At 55.0% G+C, this 6637-nt stretch overlaps 1 long non-coding RNA gene across 1 annotated transcript; it reads right to left on the reverse strand.

The window, feature by feature from the left end:
* Positions 1 to 4844: 4844 nt before the first annotated feature.
* On the reverse strand, positions 4845 to 6429 carry LOC144295269 (uncharacterized). The gene is made up of 2 exons (XR_013362601.1): positions 6027 to 6429; positions 4845 to 5048 (listed from the first exon to the last, which is right to left on the reverse strand). It is a non-coding gene; the product is annotated as an uncharacterized LOC144295269 (long non-coding RNA).
* Between the last annotated feature and the right edge of the window lie 208 nt (positions 6430 to 6637).

The following is a 6637-nucleotide window of genomic DNA, read 5'->3' on the forward strand; positions in this document are numbered from 1 at the left end:
AGTTTCCCTTTGAAAAATGGTTACTCCTGGAGTCGGCAATTACTTCAAAATAAATTTACCAAAGACAAAATTGTGCCTCTTGGGTCAGTAAACGACTTGCCTGTTTGGGGCTGAGGAGACAAGGTGTTTATTAAGGACCGCCTTCGTTTTCCGTGCAGGTTTTTCAGTTTGAATAATTGTCCAATTAAATATAATTTGGAAGTCAGTGCTAACCCAGTGCCTGGATTGCAGGAGGAAGAATCACTCGGAGGCGTGCATTAATAAATCCCTCGGAGCCCCATCGCTCCCCAAACCCCTCCTTTGGTTTAATTTTGAGAAATTTTTTTGTCTTCCCACGGCCTATATGCCTACCGTTTGGAAATGAGCTTCTTTCCCCCAAAGAATTCCTAGGCCTCGCTGGCTTCCATCTGTCTGTCTGCTCCCCAGCAAGCAGATGCATGGGGTTTCTCAGTGGGGCCCGTGCGTCGGGGCTGGGGCTAACAGCCAGTTCTTTGATGAGCCTGCGCACTTGTGGGTTCTTCTTTCATCCATCTAACACCTCTGGGGAGCTTGCCAGGCCCGAGCTGGGAGAGGAGAAAAAAACAGACATGGCTCTGGCCCTCAAAGATGACTCCGCCCATTGAGAGAGAGGGACAGGTAAATGGACAGGTGTAGTGCAATGTGGTTAGTGCCGTGTCCTCCTCCCACAGGGACCCTGGGAGCAGAGGAGACCCCTCGCCCACGCTGGCCAAAGGCCCACGCTTTCCTGTTACCTGGAAAAGGTGACAGCCAAGGGAAGACCAAGAGGAGACAGGCCCAGGAGGAGAGGGGGTACAGAAACCCAGGAGTAGGGGGGGCGTGGAAAATAATGACCCCAAGTGCTTTGTTGGGGGGAGGCACAGGGGCACTGGGGATTGGGTAGGAGACAAGGCAGGAGAGGGCTGGGGCTGAGGTGTGGTGGTACCTTGAGCCAAGTGAAGGAATATGGAGTTTATCTGGATTTAAGGGTGATGCAGGGCTGGGACTGGGACAAGTCCAGCAGGGCCCCAGATTTCCACAAGGTTTGGCACAAGATTTACAGAAGCACTGCTTTTTTAAGAATGACTCTGCACTCACACAACTCTCGGAGTGAGTGCCTTCTTAAATTTTGTGCCCTAGTCTGGGCCCAAGGGCAAAGCAAGCTTTCCAAGAGGTAGATACGGGACCAGATTTTTAAAGAAAGCTCATTGGCAGCTATATGCTAGAACCCATCCTCCCAGCCCAGTGCAGCCTAAGGTTTAGGGTCAGGGTCAGAGAGGCCAGTTGGGAAGTGACTGCAAGCACCCTAGAGAGAGGAGGGCCACACTTCACTCAAGGTAAGTACTGGGGGAGGATGGGGAGGAGCTGTATCTGGCATCATGGCTAGGCACACCAGAAAGGCAAGAATCACTGATTGGCCTCACTGGGTAAGTTCATAGACTAAGGGAGAGAAACTGGCCTCTTGGAGGCTGGAGGGGTCCCTGTGGGTGGAGATGCCACCTGCATGGACTGCAGATGAACGTGGTGGAGACAGATGCAGCCCAGCAAGGAGACTGGCAGCCCTGAGAATAGCGTGTCCACTGAGGCAAGAGGTCTGGGTTGTGCCTGGTGCCAAGGTCACGGTCAGCCTCAAGGCTGAGCTAGTGACCAGGATTTTGCTCAGCACATTTAAGCTGGGAGAAGCAGAGATGACAGAGTCATGTACCCTGAGTCAGAGACTCTTAGCCACTAACTCCTCACCCTGACCCCAAACATGAAGAATTGATCAGTGTAGTCTCCTTGGGGGCTGAGGTCAGGTTTGGTGGCCTTCTGATCCTCATAGCTGGGCACCTGGCCTGTGGCTCACTTTGGACCCAAGAACAGAGGGAATGAAGTAATGACTTGGGGTGCTTCCCTCATTGCCACCCTCTTACCTGTCTCTTCTGGGCCCGGCCCCAAGGTTCCACTCTATCCCAGGCTCTCAAACCACCCTCCTGGCTGAGTGAAGCCCAAAGATGAGAACTAACATGAGATCAGTCTAGCTGCTGGGCTTGCCTGCCTGCAACCCCAGCACCTCCAGCTGGTGGTTATGATTTCCCCCAGAAGGGGCCAGGGGCTCTGATTATCAGGCCTACAGTGGGGTCCTTGGGTTTCATGTTGCATGTGGGAAGACTGAGGTCAGGAGATGGAAGGAGAGTCACTTGGGGACACACACTGGGAGAGCCAGGCCTAGCTCCAGGGCTCCTGTCAGCCATCCAGGGTGGTTTGTACACCACTAGGGCTGTATACCAAAACCCAAAGACTGAGGAGCTTATAATCCATAGAAATTTATTTCTCACAATTCTGGAGGCTGGAAGGCCAGGATGGGGGTGCCAGCATGGTCAGGTTCCTGGGAAGGCCCTCTTCCATGCTCTAGACTGCTGACTTCTTGCTATGCCCTCACATGCTAGAAGGGGCCAGGGAGCTCTGTGCAGCCTCTTTTATAATCATTTCCCAAAGGCCCCATTTCCTAATACCAGCACCTTGGGAATTAGGATTTCCACATATGAGTTTGTGGTGGGGTGGTAGGGAGATGTGAACATTCAAGACCATGGTGTTTAGTAATTGCTGTACCTACTTCCCAGCCTAGAAACATAATGAGGGAGGTGGGCAGCAGCCCTGGGGTCCCCACAGAAGGATCCATCCTCTGGGTGCGGCTTGTAGAGGGCAGCTGGGGACCCAGAGCATTTCTGTGGCACTGTCCTGGCCAGCTGGATCGGACGCGGTGAAACACCTTCACACCTGGGCCTGTCCTGCAAATGTTCCTGCTGATGGGGTGTTTAGATTTTAGTTGGGGGGAGATAGCCACACACGCAAGTAAAATGTACAATATGTCAGTTATAATATGGGCTATGCAGAAAAATAAAATGCAGGAGGAGGCTAGGCAGTGGGGAGTGCAGTGTGCCATTTTCAGTGGGCCAGCCACTTAAAGGAGTGGAGGACTGAAGGAGGGTGCTTGGGGGAAGAGCTTTCTGGGTGTGAGAACAGCACTGCTAAGGCCCTGAGGCAGAAGCATATGTGGCCTATTGAGCAAGGAGTCGAGGCTGGAATGGGGTGACCAACGTGGCAAGGCTTGAGGGTGGGACAATCGCAGCAGATGAGCGGCAGGAGGCACAGGAAATGGGAGAACAGGCTGAGGGCAGAGATGGACAAATTCTAGGGTCCCTGGAGTTGTCCTACTACCCAGGAAGGGCAGGCAAGGCCCCGGCTGCCAGCTCCCCAGCCCAAAGCCTCCCCGCAGGCTCACGGTGCCTTCCCTCCCCCGGGACAGGGCTGGCTCCAGCCCTGTGGGAAGGCACACAGTGGGTGGTGAGGAGGGTGCAGCAGCTCCCAGACACGCCGCCCCCATTCTTCCGCAGCCCCACTGGCGAGGAAGAAGTGGGATTTGTCTGCCCATATTCACAGCTATGGAGGTGATCCAGGTTGAAAGAAAATCAATAAGATGTGTCCATTTATGTGGCACAAAGGAAGAAAGGTCTGCAGACAGAAATAGGCCGGGATTCACACGCAGGTGACTTAATAAGACTTTTCCCCAGTTTGAAGAGGACGGTAATTTAGATTTGCCTTTGAACGTCTCCTTTTTTGTGCCTCAATAACTCTCAGGATCAGCCTGCTTAGGAAGCAAGGGAAAGGAGATTGGCCGCCTTCTTAGAAGACAGGCCCGTTTGGGAAGGCCGCTTGCTCGGAGGAGTTCAAACACCGGCCTTGAGAAAAGATGAAAGTGCCTTGTCAGCACATCCTCGGCCCATTGATCATGATTGAGGCCTGGGCCTGGTGCATTTGGGCTGGAGCAGGACAATGAGAACAAGGCTGGGCTGCCAGGAGGCCTCCTCTGAGCCACGGTGGTGCAGGAGATGCTCATTACCAGCATCGGGCTTAGTGGCCAGGTGGGGGCAAGAGGCAGATAAACCCTGGCTGCAGAGTGCAGGCCCCACAGGCCCTAAGAGCTACAACTAACTCAACCTTGGCCTGGGAGGCAGGCCAGCTCCCACCTCGGGCTGTGGCTCCCCGGCTTCCGGCAGGCAGGGCTCAGGCTGCCTCTCCTGCCCAAGCGTGGCCCACAGGCAGACTCAGTTCATCCCCAGGAAGTCCAGGAATGCCCAAAGGAATGAGGGAACCGAGGCGAGGCTCCTTGGGGCTCTGCTGAGGAGGACGCAGCAGCGGCCTCCACGGCGACGGGCTGTGGGCAGGGCTGGGCCACCCACTTTGTGCTTCCTTAGTGGGCTCCCCCCACTGAGCTGCTCACCGTTCAGGGATAGCTGGGGTCCTGGGGTTTTAAGAAGCTGGGTGGGTCCCAGCTGCAGAAAGAGGCCTCTGAGCAGATTTCTGCTCCAACTCAAGTATCACCTCTCCCTTCTCCCCGTGAATCCCTGTCCTCCATGGCTCCCCAGTGCCATATGCTCCTCTCTTATAGGCCTTGCCACACTGTGCTGTCCTTGTCACATCCTGACAGTGAGCTCCTCCAGGTAAAGACCGCCCTTCCCCGCCATGCACAGCATGGCTCCTGGCACACGTCAGGTGCCAGAAATATCTGCCGCTCTGCTGTCTTCACTTGAACTTCTTGCATGGTTGACAGGATGAGAGGGCAGAGCCAGTAGGGGCCATCCTGACCTCCCCATTAAGGCCATGCATGGGGAGGTTACCAGTGGACCCAGCACATGATCCCAGGCCCAGCCCCAGCCTGCACCCCCAGGACCCAGTAAGGCTGTGGGACAGCCAGCGGCTGGATTCAGGGGACTTCATCCTGAAGTTTGGTTTGCATTTGACCCCAATTAAGTCTGTCTCAGTCAGTTTGGGCTGCTACCATAGAGTGTCATAGGCTAGGTGGCTCATAAGCAATAGAAATTAGAAATTTATTTCTTACAGTTCTGGAGGCTGGAAGTTCAAGATCATGGTGCCAGCATGGTTGGGTTCGGGGAGAGCCTTCCTTCAGGAGTTAGACTGCCAACTTCTCAGTGTGTCTTCACGATGCAGAGAACCAGCTGAGAAGAAGTTAGCTCTCCCTCTCTTCATTGAGGGCCTGGGGACCTGGGCTAGGGATCGGAAAGGGGTGCTCCAGTTGGTTGAACTGAGAGTCTCTCATTCCCAGGCTTCTCTGGCCTCCCTGCACTTGCCCACTGCTTTATCTTCTGGATGGCTCTGTTCTTTCCATCCCCTGGAGACTTCCTACTGAAGCTTACTGGCACCTAGCTGCTCAGAAAGTCTCCAGATGGACTCTATGACTTCCCTGTCAAATGCTCACACCGTTTACACTTTGATGGATCTGCCCTGCTGCTTGACCTCTCATCTGGCTGGAAGCATCCTGAGAGCAGCATCTGGCCCCTGGGTGTCAGTACCCATGTGGTGTCAGGCACAGAGCAAGCCTACATACTGAGGGGGACTGTGAGCTAATGGGCAGAATGTGGTTCCGGATCAGCCCTGGAGCAGGGCGGAGGGGCTGCTGGGGACTAGGTGGATGAAGACAGAGCTCAGGAGGGAGACTCAGAAAAGCAGCCTGTAGTGCAGCAGGGGAGGAGAGGAATTGAGGGCTTCTGGGAACTCCCATGACCTACCCTGTGACCCCCACTAACCCTCTTCAAGTGTGAGATCCTCCCTGCAGAGAGCCACACCAAACAAGGTGAGAAGGTGAGTAAGAGGGGAAAGGTCATTGCCCCCCTCATCCCCTACCCCCCACCCCCACCCCACCCCTGCTTTCTGGGAAGCTGGAGCCAATAGAGCAAGTGGGGGATTGGGCCCAGAAACCAAGGGAGCCACTGGGGGACTTCAAACAGGAAGAGGCTACAGAGACTGGGAGAGAGCGGTGCCCTGTCTGGAGATGAGGACTCTCCTTGGCCTGGGAATTTGGAATCTGGAATAGAAAGGTCTCTTGAGAGATGAAAATGCCCAAATGTCAGGTGCGAGAGGACTAAAGAATCTTCCTGGACTGCTGGGGCAGGACAGCATGAGGCTGAGCTGGGGGAAAATGGCCCAGCAAAGCAAGAGGTCAGGCCTGGAGGTGAGAGGAGGCTCACTGGGTTCCAGAAGGGAGGTTGCTGGGAGCGCTGGGATCCTGCATGGCTTCAGCCACCATGTGGGCAGGTGTGTTGGCAAGGCTGTGGGCTCCGCGTCCTACTGCCCCACTGAGCTGCCCCAGGACACTTGGCAGCCTCTCTGTACTCCTGCAGGTCCTGTGAGCAGAGAACATCATTGTGGCCTTCAGGCGGGCAGCCCCGAGGTGTCCCTGGACCAAATGGCTGGCTTCAGCAGCAGCTCAGAAACTGATGGCCTGGGACACCATATCCTCTCCCTAAGCCTTGGGCTTCTCCTCTGTGCGGTCCCTGGGGGCAGCTGCCACTTCCTGTCTACCCTGGAGGGTTCAGGCTAAGGTCCAGCCTTGGCCTCTTCGTGGAGGAGGGAGGTCAGCGTCTCAGCCAGTGGGGGCAGATCCCCAGAGCCCCTCAGGGTGGGCAGATGAAAGGCGCTGCCCCTCCTCCCCCAGCCCCCTGGCCAGTCACTTCCCCTCTCTCCTCAGCAGAACTGTAAGAATTATTATTTTTTAAATCCTCATTGGAATGCTAATTTTGATTTTGAGTGTCTGTCATGGGCTCTTTGAAGTTTTTCAGACAAAATAAGTATCTCCTTA

The sequence above is a fragment of the Canis aureus genome, chromosome 23, assembly GCF_053574225.1.
Source record: "Canis aureus isolate CA01 chromosome 23, VMU_Caureus_v.1.0, whole genome shotgun sequence".
Lineage (NCBI taxonomy): Eukaryota > Metazoa > Chordata > Mammalia > Carnivora > Canidae > Canis > Canis aureus.